General features: G+C 44.4%; 1 pseudogene; it reads left to right on the plus strand.

Annotated features, from left to right (window-relative positions):
* Positions 1–1,185: 1,185 nt before the first annotated feature.
* On the plus strand, positions 1,186–12,975 carry LOC131416770 (chloride intracellular channel protein 4-like; annotated as a pseudogene).
* The last annotated feature ends 2,219 nt before the right edge of the window (positions 12,976–15,194 follow it).

Raw genomic sequence — 15,194 nt, forward strand, 5'->3', positions numbered from 1 at the left:
AGTGCATAAAATGGCCATGTGAAGCTCCAAGTTTATTTTTCCATTGGAGGGTTACAGTTCTGAATTTCTGGGTGCCATTTCTACATTCTTTACGAGAAAGCTAATTGATCTGGCCAGCTTGCATTGTTTCCACTCATAGCCTAACGAGTGTGGCTGGGGGTGAGGAGGGCATGGTAGTACCACAGCCCAGGAGGTCATGGTTTGTATGTGTTCCTTGTGGAGGGACAGCAGTCCTCAGAGCACAGCTTCCTGCGCTATATATTCCACAGTGACTCATAATACAGAGGCCAGAATGTAATAAACAGAAGTTACTAAAGAGTGGCTTCATTACAATTCATGGGATGGGGCCAGCCCCGTGGCTTAGCAGTTAAGTGCCCGGGCTCCACTACTGGTGGCCTGGGTTCGGATCCCAGGCGCGCACCGACGCACCGCTTCTCTGGCCATGCTGAGGCCGCGTCCCACATACAGCAACTAGAAGGATGTGCAACTATGACATACAACCATCTACTGGGGCTTTGGGGGAAACAAAAGGAGGAGAATTGGCAATAGATGTTAGCTCAGAGCCGGTCTTCCTCAGCAAACAGAGGAGGGTTAGCATGGATGTTAGCTCAGCGCTGATCTTCCTCACAAAAAAAAAAAAACAAACAATTCATGGGATGCCTTTGCAACAAAATTAATAAAGTGCAGTAGATACATAGTGTGGATGAGGGACTGTCTGTGTCTTGAAGTTTCAGCAACAGCAGAGAGGCCACTTCATTTCTTGACATTCTCTGACACCATGCCTCATCACTCTCCCTCTTGCTCATTCATTTTGCAGCATCTGCTTTCTTTTTCAGACTTGAACATCTGAAGCTAGCACCTTCCTCAGGACCTTTGCACTGGTCACTCCAGACGACCGAACAGAGAGAATCATCACTGGGGATAAGCATTCTTTTACTAACAGGAAGGAACTATGCTAAATTTTTACATATATTAACTAAACCTACTGACCATCTTAGGAGGATGGATACCTCTATTCCCACCGTATGTGTGACAATACAAACATTGAGAATGGGGTCGTGTGCGCACTATGAGGCCGTGCTGACAAGCAGAGGCTGAGGGGGGTGGATGCCTGCCTGTCCAGGGTGGCGCAGCTCAGGGGGTCCTCGGCCAGAGCGCCCCACCGCCATGCTCCTTGGACTCCAGCTGAGCCGGCCGTGGCATTGGGGATGCTGCCAAACCAGCGGGAGGAGAAGAACAAGGAGCCCATGACCAAGCTCTTCGTCAAGGCCAGCGGTGGTGATGAGAGCATGGGACATTGCCCCATGTTCCAGAGGCTCTTTAGGATTCTTTGGCTCAAAGGAGTTGTATTTAGTGTTACAACCATTGTCCTGAAAAGGAAGCCTGCAGACCTGCTGAATATGCTGCCAGGACACACCTACCATTTATAACTTTCAATAACAAAGTCAAAGTGGATGTAAATAAGACTGAAGAATTTCTTAAAGAAGTTTTTTTGCCTGCCCAAGTACTTAAAGCTTTCACCAAACACCCAGGATGAAATACTGCTGGAATGGACATCTTTGCCAAATTCTCTGCATCTGTCAAGAATTCTAGGCCAGAGGCTGGTGAAGCACTGGAGAGAGGTCTCTTGAAAACACTGCAGAAACTGGGTGACTCTCTGAACTCTCCCCTCTCTGATGAACCTGAGGAAAGTAGCTGGAGGACTTTATGTTCCCCTCACGTCAATTTCGGGGTGGCCATGCAATGACAACCTGCCGCCCACACTGCACATCGTCGAGGTGGCGGCCAAAGAATATTGTGACTTTGATATTCCAAGAGGGAGGACCAGCGTCTGGAGACACCCAGCTAATGCTTACAGCAGGGATGGGTGCACCAGTACCTGTCCCCGTGATGAGGAGATTGAGAGACCACACAGTGATGTAGCCGAGGACCTGCTGAGTGAAACAGCACTTACGAGAGGGCTGTCTTCTCATCTTCCCCTCACGAGGAAAAGGCTTTTCCTAACAGACTGCTCCTCTTCCTATCAAGTAGAAATTTTATTTTGTATGAACATGCAGTTATTCAAGAATAGAATAAAGGATAGAAAAGTTATACACAATCCTAAGCAGTATTATTTTAAAATTCTTTTACCCTGCCTACCTCCCCTACATCATATCCTCCTTTCCTCTAGCTTGGAGACACTCCATCACAGACTTTTCTTTTCAGAGGCAGTTTGCCACCGTTCTGGAACCCTCACTATTCTGTCCATTCACTCTGAATAGATGGCAGAACTTTTGGGGTGCAATGTTAAACTGTTAAAATAATAACCATGACCTTATTAGTCATCCTCAAACTGGTGCATAACGCATGGTGCAAGAATATCTATGTATTTTTGGAATTTTATAACATTTACTGAGAGTATAAGAAAGGATTCCTACTGTACCAAAATATTGTTTCAATTTATTCTATCGCGGATATGTACTAAAGACTGGATATGTATCTACAGAAAGTCACTACAAATTTTGCTATTTTGCTTTGTACATGGATTTTTACTTTTGCCGAAAAGCATTTATCCTTCATATCAATTATAACATCTGATACCATGTAGAAGCTAAAAGTTTACAGAGAGGGATAATAGTCTCAAGATTTTCCTCAAGTATTTTATCCATATGAGAAACCAACGGGCAACTGATAGTCTCTGTCTAAATGTGTTATTTTTTATATGTATTCACCCAGTGCCATTCATTTGGAACATTATCACTTTCTTCCTTTATTTTATTTTTTTAATTTTTTAATTTTTATTTCTTTATTTTTTATTTTTTACCCCCAAAGCCCCAGTAGATAGTTGTATGTCATAGTTGCACATCCTTCTAGTTGCTGTATGTGGGACGCGGCCTCAGCATGGCCGGACAAGCGGTGCATCAGTGCGCGCCTGGGATCCAAACCCGGGCCGCCAGCAGCGGAGCGCGCGCGCGCTTAACAGCTAAGCCACAGGGCCGGCCCTCTTCCTTTATTTTAAAAAGCTCCTTTTTAGGTAAGTATAGACCTTGCTGTTTGTAGATCTTGTGAGCAGCACTATATAGTTTAGTTGATATTTAGTCGATTTAGCTATAGCACTATGATGATTTGTAATGTAAAAATCAACACTTACAGAAATAAATCTGAGGAATGTAGGGTGGGTTTGTCAAAATGTCAAGTAGAATTTTGTTTCTAAAGCATATTTAATATGGATTATCTAAAGAATGCCTTATCCATCTGATATTAAAAACAAGATAAAGCATCCAGATTACCAGCTTTCCCATTCCACCCACATTAACTCGTAGACGTTGAGTAGAGGATGGCTCACTCCTTTTGGACTAAATTATAGTTGTTATATGTTGACTATGTTTCAATATAAGAAATTTTCACATATTGAGGTGTATGGGGACGCTAATCTAAACCTGATTCTGCCTGAACTGAATGTGAACTAAAGAAGCCTGACTTGTGGCGTGTCAACATACATTGCCCATCTGCTTTAACCATTAAAGTAAAGGATGCATAAAATGTTATCCCGAACTGAAGAAGGCACTCATTGCAGGTAGGGGTGCACACCTCCTCTCCCACAATGCCAGTCTCAGCATTCCTTTGAAGATAAGTTTCCTTTCCCAGACATCAGGGTCATGTTGACCTGCTAATCTGTAACAAAATTCTCTCTTTGAAACTTTGAGGAATATGTATCCTTGACATGATCAATGTATGTTTTTGGTTCTAAAAAGGTATAAAACTATGCTTATTCAAGGAGAGCTTTCCTTGGGTGGAGAATGTGCTCCTGGGCTAGTCCCCATCTTGGCTCAAATAAAACTAACCTTATCTTTCTTATCTATAAAACAGTTATTGGTTATCGCCATCAACAGTATTTACCATTGTCTTGCTTAATCTCAATCATTACACATTCTTGAATTAAATTTTTCTACAGCCACATTGAGGAATAGCACTCTGAAAGTTTGTTTTTTAAATTGAAGTTCTAAACCAGGAATTATTTATGCTGTAACAGGGAGGATAAACTTGGTGTTAAAAAACGTATCTCTGTGTTTTCTTAACAGACTTTATTTTTTTTTAAAGATTTTATTTATTTTTATTTTTTCCCCCCAAAGCCCCAGTAGATAGTTGTATGTCATAGCTGCACATCCTTCCAGTTGCTGTATGTGGGACGCGGCCCCAGCATGGCCGGAGAAGCTGTGTGCGCCCGGGATCCGAACCCGGGCTGCCAGCAGCAGAGCACGTGCACTTAACCGCTAAGCCACGGGGCCGGCCCTTAACAGACTTTCTAAGTACTACTCCAAAGACTGTGAATGTGGCTATAGTACATTTTGGATAATTTTTTATACCTAATTTGTTTAAGAAGTATTGTTTCTCATAGGCCGTTTTTGGAAATTTTAAGTGTATTGCTTTAAAATGTCTATGTTTTCCCCCCTTTGATATGCTAACCCTGCTTTGAACCCTGCTCCCTACAAAACGCCCTTTTCACAAGGGGAAGTTAACCGCTAAAGGCTTAAATATGATGACACATGCCTCAGAAGGACAGCAACTCCAGGTTGGTCTTCAACTTTTTATTCCAGAAGTTAGCCCACCAAATAGTGGACACTCAATAAATATTTCTTAACTGAATGAAAGGATGTGGTCACAGAAACAATTGTTTCAATTTATATTATTACACAATAAAATGTCATTCTTGAGATTAAGGGATTAAAAATAACATTAAAACTCAGAGGTAACATTTACTTGGTGTACTAAATGTCCTTGGTGAGAAATCCTTTCATATTTGTTTATTGATAGTAGCTAGATATAACTATCCTGTATTTACAAAAATAAATGAAGACTAAGGCTAGCAGGTTCTAATTGCTCATGTTTTCACTAACAACATTCACTCCACTTCCTTTATACTTTCATTCTTTCTTCATTTCTCCTGATCTTGTTTTTAGTGTCTCCTCTATAAATTTGTTCTAAATTTTCATTGCTTCTTTGGGTCACACCTTTTCTCCTATTTTTTTAACTTAATGACTGTTCAAGTTCCTGGGAAGAGCCAGGCACAGTGCTGGGTGCTGGGGATATAAGAATCAAAAATGCTGCCTGTGAGGAGACGGCCATAAAAATCAACAGTTTTAGTAAGATTTGATAATTACCGCAGTCAAGGTACGTTCACGGCAAAGCACCAACCTTGGGAGCATCTAAATATGGTAAAGGGAATCAGAGGCTTCTTCTTGGCGGGGGGCGAGGGGGTGAGCATTTGAGTAAAGATTTGAAGGAGGATAAAGTTTCCAGAAGGAATATTATAGAACCCAAACATAGGAAGAAACACATACAGAGAGAAGAAAGTGCATGACTGGTACATTCCCTAGGGTTTTGAGGAAAATACAATTACTTCATGTAACTTTTGTGACATTCAGGGTGTCTACGCTTCTGTGAAAGATGACGTGAGTGGAGCTGTATTAAAATAGAGCCAGAGCAGCCATTTCAGAAGAATTGCCTTGCACATCATCTTGTTTTCTTTATCTTCCAAACTGGACCAAACTGCCAACATTCCAAGTCAGTGAGAAGAATATCCTGTTTGTAAGGACTGATGTAATTAGACTTTGCTAATGACCGAGTCACTAACCAATCAATAAGCTACAAGTCTAGCCTTTTCGCTTGATGACCAAATCTCAAGGCAATCTATGAAGTACCAATCGACCCTTACCTCATCCAGCACCAGTGAACTCTTCTTTAATATAACTTGCCTCATCTTCCTCCCTTTTACCCATAAAAACCCTAAGCCCCTCTCCTGAAGGACAAGATGGAAAGACATATTCTAATGGAAAGACAAGGATGAGAACCACTGAGATAGGGGGCAAGAGCATAAGAAAAGTGTAGCCAATCTCAACTTTAAAAACTCTGTCATCTCTGCTCTTCCCCTTCCTGACTCCAGAACATAAACACACATGTACACACTTCCCTGACGCCCACCAAGGATACTGCCTCCAGATTTTGATATATTTTAATGGCTGCATTCCAATCAACAACGCTGGATTCTCACGGGTTTTCTCTTGTAATTCTATCTCCCACTCATTCCCTGCTAGACTTCTCCCACTGTACGCCCGTCCCCAGTTTCTACCAGAGCCCAGGGGTGTGGTCACTGTTCTTGGGATCTCATGCAGTGTCTAACACAAGGGCCAGCCCAGACAAAATTTTAAATATTTGTTGAATTGAGTTACTGAATCCCTATTTGCTGTGTCTTACCGGTTGCTTTTTCTCTCCGATGGATGGCAGAGTTATGGTTCTCATTTTCTGGTTCACTTTTTCCCATACCCCCAGGCTTCAGGCTCAAGCTGTGTATTCTCCCTTGTATATGCACAGATTTATCTTCCTTATTCTCTTCCCTAATTATGTTTCTCTCTCTTTCAGCAATAGAAAATAAACATTCAGATCAACACATGAGAAGAGTATCATGGGATAAGAGAAGGCATTATCCACAAATCCTTTATCAGACCCTGCTGAATCGGCTCTTGCCTCTCTCTGCATCTTCCCTGGTGACCCTCTCTCCATCACACACTGTGCTCTAATCAAGCTGATCTTCCTTCAGTTCTCTGAACACACCAAGCTCTTCTCTATCTCTGCTGTGTCCTCTCTACCTGGAATACTCTCTTTCCTGCTCATCATCTGTACAACGTGCAGGTCTCAGACTGATATCGTTGCCTCAAAGGTAACTTCCAGATGTCCCATCATGGGGAAGGGAGGTTCATTTCAGTGAGGACGGCCTATCTGACCTTTGAGCTGATAGCCGTGCAGACCCTCCCGCCACCCCAGTGCATGAGTGTAGATTCTCATTGATGTCAGTTGAATGGATGAAAGACAAGACATGCGGGCCTTCTGTTGGAAAATTAGTCCCTACAGACATAGAGGCAAACCCAAACTCAGTGAAAAATGTAAGTATTGATTTTTTTTCTTATCTTTAGTGTTCTAAAAATCTCAACCATAAGGGGTCCTGCTCCCCCCAATCTAATCTTCAGATGTATCAGTAAGTGAAGAGAAATAACCAAAGTCAAAGTTATCAATATTTTGGATTGAAGGAAAATCAATATTTCGGATGAAAAACAGTGATCTATGTTCTGTTATTTCTTCTAGTAATTGAAAATGCCTGGTTGGGAATACTGACTGACAAAATGAGAAACTGAAATTTTTTTTTTTTTTTTTGAGAAACTGAAATTTTATAAACCTATTATAAAGACTTAGGTTTAGGCATCATTTGCAAATAAAGACATTTAGAAGAGAATTAGAGTTTTATAATATTAAAACATTAAATATTTAATGGTGGCTTTGTGAATTAGCTAACAAATAACTAAGTCAGTTTGTCTATCTGCTTTATATGTTCACTGAACTTTAATAAGCATAATTTTTAATTTATAGTTTCCTGCAAAATCTCATAAATGAGTTTATATGCTTTTAGTAAAGTTCTATCATGGAGTAGAAAAGCGAATGATGGAAAAAGAGATTAGAAAAATAAAAAATGTAATTCGACTGAAGTTTGTTGATAGAGCATCCAGACCAAAAGAATATATATATATATATCAGTAAGTGTATAGAAGATCTGAATGACAGTATTAATCTTGACATAACTGACACCTACCTAACTACTGCAACAAATAAATCACTTTTTTCTAGTAAACATGGGAAATTCACCATAATATTCTGAGCCATAAAACAAGGCTCAATAAATATCAAAATATTACAAATTTTGTTTAGAAATCAATAACGATAAGATATCTAGAAAAGCTATAAATATTTGGAAATTAAACAATATATTTCTTAAAAGTCCATGGTTTATAGACAAAACAACTAACATATTTCAAACAGAATCATAAAAAAAAATACAACAAATCAAATTTAGTGAGACGTAGCTAAAGCAGTGCTTAGAGGAAAATGTATAGCTTTAAATTCTTATATTATAAAAGAAGAAAAGTTTAAAATCAATCATCTAACTTTCCTTTTAAGAAGCTGGGAAAAAATGAGCAAATCTAACCTAAGTAAGAGAAGAGAAGTGTATAAAAAGAGCAGAAATAAATTACATAGAAAATAGGTAAACCACAAAGAAAATTAACTTGGTGTTTTGAAAAGATTAATAAAATCAATAAACTCCTAGCATGACTAATCAGAAAAGACAACAGTAGGTGTAGTGGACACCCTCTGGAGTGCCCATGTATCTACCCCTGTTCTCCTAGAAAGTTCTAGTCCTGACAGACCTTCCTGCTTCCACAGCCCCTCTTGAGTAGGTTGAGCCAGCTGAGCTAGTGATTTTGAGGAAGCTATTTGTTTACCTTTGTGTTTTCATGTTCACTTCCAAGAGAGAACAGTATGGAAGCAACCTCAATTCCCCACAACCGTTTGCTTCTCCCTACAGAATGAGGCATTGGCAGTACTGAGGAGAGGCTGACATCAACTGGCCTCTTGTGCGGAATTGAAGAGGGCCACAGCTCGTAAGGGACCCATGCTCTCCGCTCTCTGCTTCAGTCTGGCCTGCCTGCCATGTGCTCTCCTTGCCCTCCCACTCTGTTACCTTATCTGGAGGAATTCATCAGCCCACACGTCTCTGGTTAGCTCTGTGAGTGTGCGAGTCACTCCACTTCAGTGGGGGCGTAACGTCCCCACTCCAGCAGTGGCACCAGTCCTCATCCTACAATTTAGCTCTACATCCATAAGTAAAATGGATATCTTCATCACTCTCTGACTTTTGTCCGTAGTTGAGTTGGACTCCAAATAGAAGGGGTGAGTGATGACCACACTGAACCAGACAGATGCCATCTCCAGGGACTCTGTGCTGGGACACAAGGACTCTAATTAGACTCTTTTGAGCACCTGGATTTCAAATTTAAACAAGCCAGATTGAACAATCTCAGACAAAATGGATTCACTTTTAAATAGAAGTTAATAAATGGATTGGCATAGAAGTACAAATGCACACAAAAAATAGCAATTTACTACATAAATGTACTCATAAAGATTCACTATAATAAATCTTAATGAGAGAGAGGCACAAAAGTGTCTGTATCTGTACAGAGAGAGAAGATTGAAGACTGAAGCAGAGACCAGTTCAGAAAGGGCCCAAATACACAAAGCAGACAAAACAAAGAGAGTTGAAAGAGAAATGACAGGGAAAGAGGTCGAAAATCTCATGAGGCAGAAATGGTAAGGATAGGAAGTTCAGTGAATGAAATATTCCTTAATGAGAATAATATAAAATAAAGGATAGGCCTGCTGTTTCCGGTAAGAACAAAAGCAACGATTAGAAACAACGGCCTTTTATAGGCTACCCCATAAAGACACTCACAGCCATCACACAGCAAGTCAGGCTTTCAAAGTTAGCTAGCAACAAATGGTCTTGTGAGAAACGTACTTTTCCAGAACAACAGCATAAACTCATGCAAGGAGAAAGGAAGGAAAGGAGGGAGGAAGATGCAGTCACTGCACATAAACGACACCTTCATGGTTCGTACACTCTTGTAAGTAAGTGCTTTTGCTTTACACCTCCGTTGATGTATTTTTTCTCTCCCTCATCAGATTATAAACACACTGAGATCTGGGCCTCACTCAGAAAACTCAAAAACTTTACTAACCGACTTGTTGTTCCTAATTTTCTCCCTATGTTTTATTTTATATAATAAAACACAAAGGTGATTTTGTAATAAAAAGCTTCACAATAAATTAATTAAAATAAGAACAAAGAATGTTTATCTTTCTTATTTTAAGCACAGGAATCTGCAGTAGCTTTAGATCTAATAAAAAATATCTGGAAAATTATATTTTTCAAATGCAAAATATCTAAGATTAAAAGCATCTCTTCCTGGGCCCACCCCACAGTGTAGTGGTTAAGTTTTCATGCTCCACTTCAGCGGCTCAGGGTTCAAGGGTTCAGATCCAGGGCATGGACCTACACGCCGCTCATCAAGCCATGCTGTGGCAGAATCCCACATACAAAATAGAGGAAGACTGGCACAGATGTTAGCTCAGGGACAATCTTCCTCAAAAAAAAAAAAAAGGCATCTCTTCCTAGCAAGTCTGATGACAACTCATTAAGGTTAGCAGTGGGAAAAGAATATTGTTTATGAATTCATTACAAGGTTTCCCACGCTTTTTGTAAATCCTAATAAACCCCAGTGCATGCACATCAGCTCGTGGGGGGCCAGGTCATGACCTATTGTCTTATGTTGTTGGAATAGTCCTGGACAGGTCACTGACAAGTGACAAGTGTGCACGCTGAGGATCAGAATTGAATAACTAACCTGCAGACAAGGAGTGCCTCCCTGAAGCTGTGTGGAACAAAGGTGCTACTCAGCAGAAAGAGATGCACACACTTGGCTGCTTTGTTTCTGCAGCCTCTCATCTGTGACACAGTCTTCCTTCAGAGTGACAGGAAAAGCCATCTGCAGGCAAACACTTTCAAATATGCCCCAGTGAGACTTTTGCCCACCCGTGTATGCCATCTTACATTCGAGGATATGGAAATTTAAAACCTGGCATGCTGCTTTAGAGGGTCAATTCCAGCAGACCCTCCCTAGCTCACATTGGGACGCAAGCATAAGAAAAATAAATTAGGGCACGTGCTTTCTGAGACAAAAAAAAGAAACCAACTTTATTCCCAAGCTTTAGTAGTAAGGACAGTGTGAGACTGTGTAGGGACCAACAAATAGAGACCAATGGAGCGGAACAGCGAGGCCAGGGAGAGACCCAGCCTTCCGTGGAAACGGGCTGTGTGAGGACAAGGGCTGTGAGCCGGCAGGGAGATGGCCGACTTTTCATCAGAGTTATTTTTTTAAAACAATTAGCTTTCCATATTAAAAAAATAATGCGTTACCTTACTGCACATAATGCACAAGTATCTCCCAGGCAAGCTGACTGGATCAACCAGGCATGAAGCAGAAGCCTGGTACTTTTCTGGAACTATTTGGGGAAAGGAGAGCCCCTTCCTAGTCACTGCTAAACAGAGGAGGGTGAAGATGAAATTGAAGATGAAAGGTGAAGGACAAGAGACATGGAATCTTTAGAAGCAGGCAGAAGAAAATGTGCTTATGACGTCAGAGGAACGGAGACCTTCTTTAAAAAGTCACACCAAGTGGAAATAATAAAGAAAAAGACTGATTAGCCATATGACGATTAAGAACTCCCACTCATCAAAAGACATCCTGAAAAGAAGGAAGACAAAAGCCATGAAGTGAGCTGCGACGTGTGCAGCCAGGACAGAGGACTCGCGCAGGCGGTTTAGAAACAGACGACGGCAAAACGACGGGGACAGGTGTCTCCGGGACAATAAATTGTGGACGTTCAGTGAACATTGAAAAAGAGGCTCAACCTCGTTTGTGGGCAATTGAATGCAAATTAAAATCACAATGAAACACACTTTCACACCCCCCAGTTGGGCAAACATTTAAGAAGGGAGTGAAAAGGTCGGCTCAGATGTGGGATAACGGGAATCGTCATCCCTGGTAACGGGAATATCAACTCCTGGTCATCACACAGAAGAGCTGCAGAAGCACATACGCTTGTTCCATTGACTCTCACCCCAGGCACAGAGCAGCTACACGCGAACCACTTCCATGAAAGCGATGAGCCAGAAACTCTCAAATTAACAATTTGATTGGATAGATTAACAAGACATTGGATGGATTTTGGTATATTTTAAGTATGGACTGCCAAATATTAACAATAAGTCAACTGCATGTATCAACATGGATGAATCTCACAAATCAAGACTGAACACAAACTAAAACTCACAAAAGGATAATCATCATGTGATTCTATTTATATAAAGAGCCAAAGAGGAGAAGCTCATGTATTGTCTAGGATACATACGCATGTGCAAATCTGTAATGAAAACAAGGGAATGTCAGAAGGTTGAGATTCACAGAGAATTAGAATGTTCTATTTCTGAAGCTGGGTGATAAGAATATGAGTATTTGTTTTACTATTATGCTTTAAACTATACATTTATATTATCTATGCACCTTTCTTTGTACAATATATTTCTCAATAAAAACATTACATTATAAAACATTTATATATATATAAATATAACATTATAAAATGTTATAAACTTCAAGAAGAAAATATAAATATTTATATGATCTTGAGAAAGACCTTCATGAGCTGTTATGGACTGAATTGTGTCCCCCAAACTTACATGTTGAAGCCTGACCCCCAGTCCCTCAGAATGTGACTGTGTTTAGAGATAGGGCCTTTAAAGAGGTAACTTGAAATGCCATCATTAAGGGATGCCCTAATCCAATAAGACGGTTGTCCCTATAAGAAAAGGAAATTCGGACACACAACGATACACCAGGGATGCCCAGGCAGAGTTAAGGCTATGCGAGGACATAGTGAGGAGGTGGCCATCTATAGGCCAAGGAGAGAGGCCTCAGGAGAAACCAAATCACTCAACACAAAAACGAAAAGCAGCAGTGCCTTGGGGACCCCAGGGGGAAGATGGGATCCCTAGAGCTAAGGAGAAAGACAAGGAAAGACAAAAGTCTTGAATTATGAACGGTAAAGCCTACTTTCCATTTCCGCGAGGCAGGCCGGACTAGGGAAGCGAGCGGGGACTCGCTCCCGGCCGCCGCCAACAGCCCTGGCAGTTCTGCGCTCGCCAGCGGCCGCTCCTCCGCCCCGAGCCCGGCGGACTCGCCAGCGCCCGCCCTGCGCAGCCACCGGGCTGGGGGTGGCAGCTGGGCCTCCAGGCTTTCAGAAGCGCCTAGAGGCCAGTGTGCTGGGTCGCGTCAGTTTCCGAGCGGGACTGGAGCCCCGGGCGCCCAGAGGTTTGGGGAAGGCAGGCAGAGACGTCAAGGGAGGCGCTCCCTGCTCTCGGCCGGCGGTCGGCGCCTCCAGCTTCCCGGGCGGGGAGGCCGAGCCGGGGCCGGCGAGGGCCGCGCCCTCGACGCCGGAGTGGGGCAGTGTCCTGAGGAGCTCCAGCCCGGGCGGTGCGATCCGGACTAGCTCCGGGCGGGACGGCGTCCTGTGGCCTTGGGGGCGCAGCTGCTAAATATGGAGGCGCCCCCGGGCCTGAGCCCTTCCGAGACCCTCTCCCCCGACACCCCGCCGTCGGAGCTGCCCGCCCGGGGGCGTCTGAAGGAGGCTGGCGAGCACGGCGCCGGCGCGTCAGTTCTGAGACGGGACCCTGGCCCTGGAGGAAGAGGCCGCCTCGGGGTGGATCTGCCGGAATAGCGCTCCTTGTCGCTGCCCGCCGACCCGTCCTGCAGGCGGCGGCGGAGCCCCGGTACACGGCGCGGGGCGGGGCGGCGGCGGCCGCGCCACGTGCTAGGAGTGCGTGCACTTCGCGGACTTGGCGCGGCCGAGCCTGCCGGCGGAAAGCCGGTCCGCGACGCCGAGGAGCCGCAGGCAGCTCGGGGGCCCGCCATCCAAGGCGGGGCTACGCCCTTCTCCTCGCCGCCTCCACGGCTCCCGCCGCTGCCCCGGGCCTGGGGCCGAGTGCCGGCGGTGGCCGCGCGAGTGCCCGGAGCGCGTGCGCTGCTCGGCGGCCTGGAGCGCGGAGGTAACGGGCTCTGGCCCTGGGCGGAGCGTCTGGACCTGCACTCCACCTTCATGGAGGGGCAGCCCTTTCTGGACGTGACCGCTGAGCTGCAGCCAGAGCCACAGTCGCCAAACGTGTCATCGGGGGTCTCCTGGCCAGGGTCCCTGGATGCTGAGAAGCCCTACCACTTCTTGCTTTGCCCGCTTCCCGGCCTGCAGCCCAAGGAGGGGGAGGGGACCGGGAACCGTCAGACCACTTCGTTGTCTGCTAAGTCCGCGCGCAGGGCCACTACTGGGACCGCTCCGCGGCCAACTCCACACTGAGTCCCACTGGCCCCTTTTTTGATCCTTTGTTTCTGGTGTGAAAGGGCCCAGATTTCCCATCCTGGGCAAAAATGTTCTTTAAAAATGTTTTGTAGAAGGCGTTCTGTTCCTGCCAAAATAGGATGTTTGGTGAATTGAAATGACAGCGTAATCCGTAGGCCTTGGCTGTGAACCACAAGAGCCTGCCACAGCCCCACCTCCCTTTGTGTAGACAGAGCATAGATCGCCTGCTAGACTCCTCTGGACCATTAGCAGTGAGAAGAAGCTGGGCTCAGTCGCTGGACTACAAGCCAGGGCCTGGGGGGTGGAAAGGCGGCTTTCTGCCTGTCTCAGAGCCACAGTGAGTAGCGGTGACTTGACGGATGATGAAACATGCCCAGCAAGTAAATGCTGCTCAGAACTAGATCACCCTGCACCTGGCAGGCCCATGGGCATGGAGTCTGGACGGCCTTCACTCACTGCTGGTGGCTGGGGAGGCCAAGATGAGGTGGCCACGCATGAGGGCAGGTGGATGGGCATCCTGGGGGAGGCCTTGATTCCTTCACACCATGGTCAGCCCTTGGTAATTTGTTTTTGTTTTGGTTTTACTGTTCATATTTTCTGGCACATGGCCAGTACAGTCAGTTTGTTTTGGAATGGTCGTCTCTGAGGAGGGGTGGTTTCACTGTTGCTCTATGGAATCAGGCACTGCAGGCTACAACCCATGGGCCAGATTCTCCCCACAGCCTGTGCTGGTAGGACCTGCAAGCTAAGAATGGTTTTTACATTTTTATTTATTTATTTATTTTTTATTTTTATTTTTTGTGAGGAAGATCAGCCCTGAGCTAACATCCATGCCAATCCTCCTCTTTTTGCTGAGGAAGACCGGCTCTGGGCTAACATCTATTGCCAATCCTCCTCGTTTTTTTCCCCCCCAAAGCCCCAGTAGATAGTTGCATGTCATAGTTGCACATCCTTCTAGTTGCTGCATGTGGGACGCGGCCTCAGCATGGCTGGAGAAGCGGTGCGTCGGTGCGCGCCCGGATCCGGGCCTGGGCCACCAGTAGCGGAGCATGCGCACTCAACTGGCAAGCCACGCGCCCGGCCCAGCCCTTGATTGAACTTTTCTGGTTAGCTTTCATCTTCAGCCTGTGATTGGCCTTGTGAGGCTGAATCTTGATGTCTGGACCTTGACTTGCCGGGAAAGACAGCTCACTCACATGCTAACGAGGGACAGAAAGACCTGGTTAGTTTTGAACGACAGTTGATTATGCTGAGTATGCACAGCTGCAGGTAGCAAAGCTTATCTCAGAGCTTTCATTCTCTTCTTCTAGCCCAGGGAAGAGTTTTTAACTTCTTCGTGCCAGGTTTCATCATGAAGA

Source organism: Diceros bicornis, chromosome 18 (genome assembly GCF_020826845.1).
Source record: "Diceros bicornis minor isolate mBicDic1 chromosome 18, mDicBic1.mat.cur, whole genome shotgun sequence".
Classification (NCBI taxonomy): domain Eukaryota; kingdom Metazoa; phylum Chordata; class Mammalia; order Perissodactyla; family Rhinocerotidae; genus Diceros; species Diceros bicornis.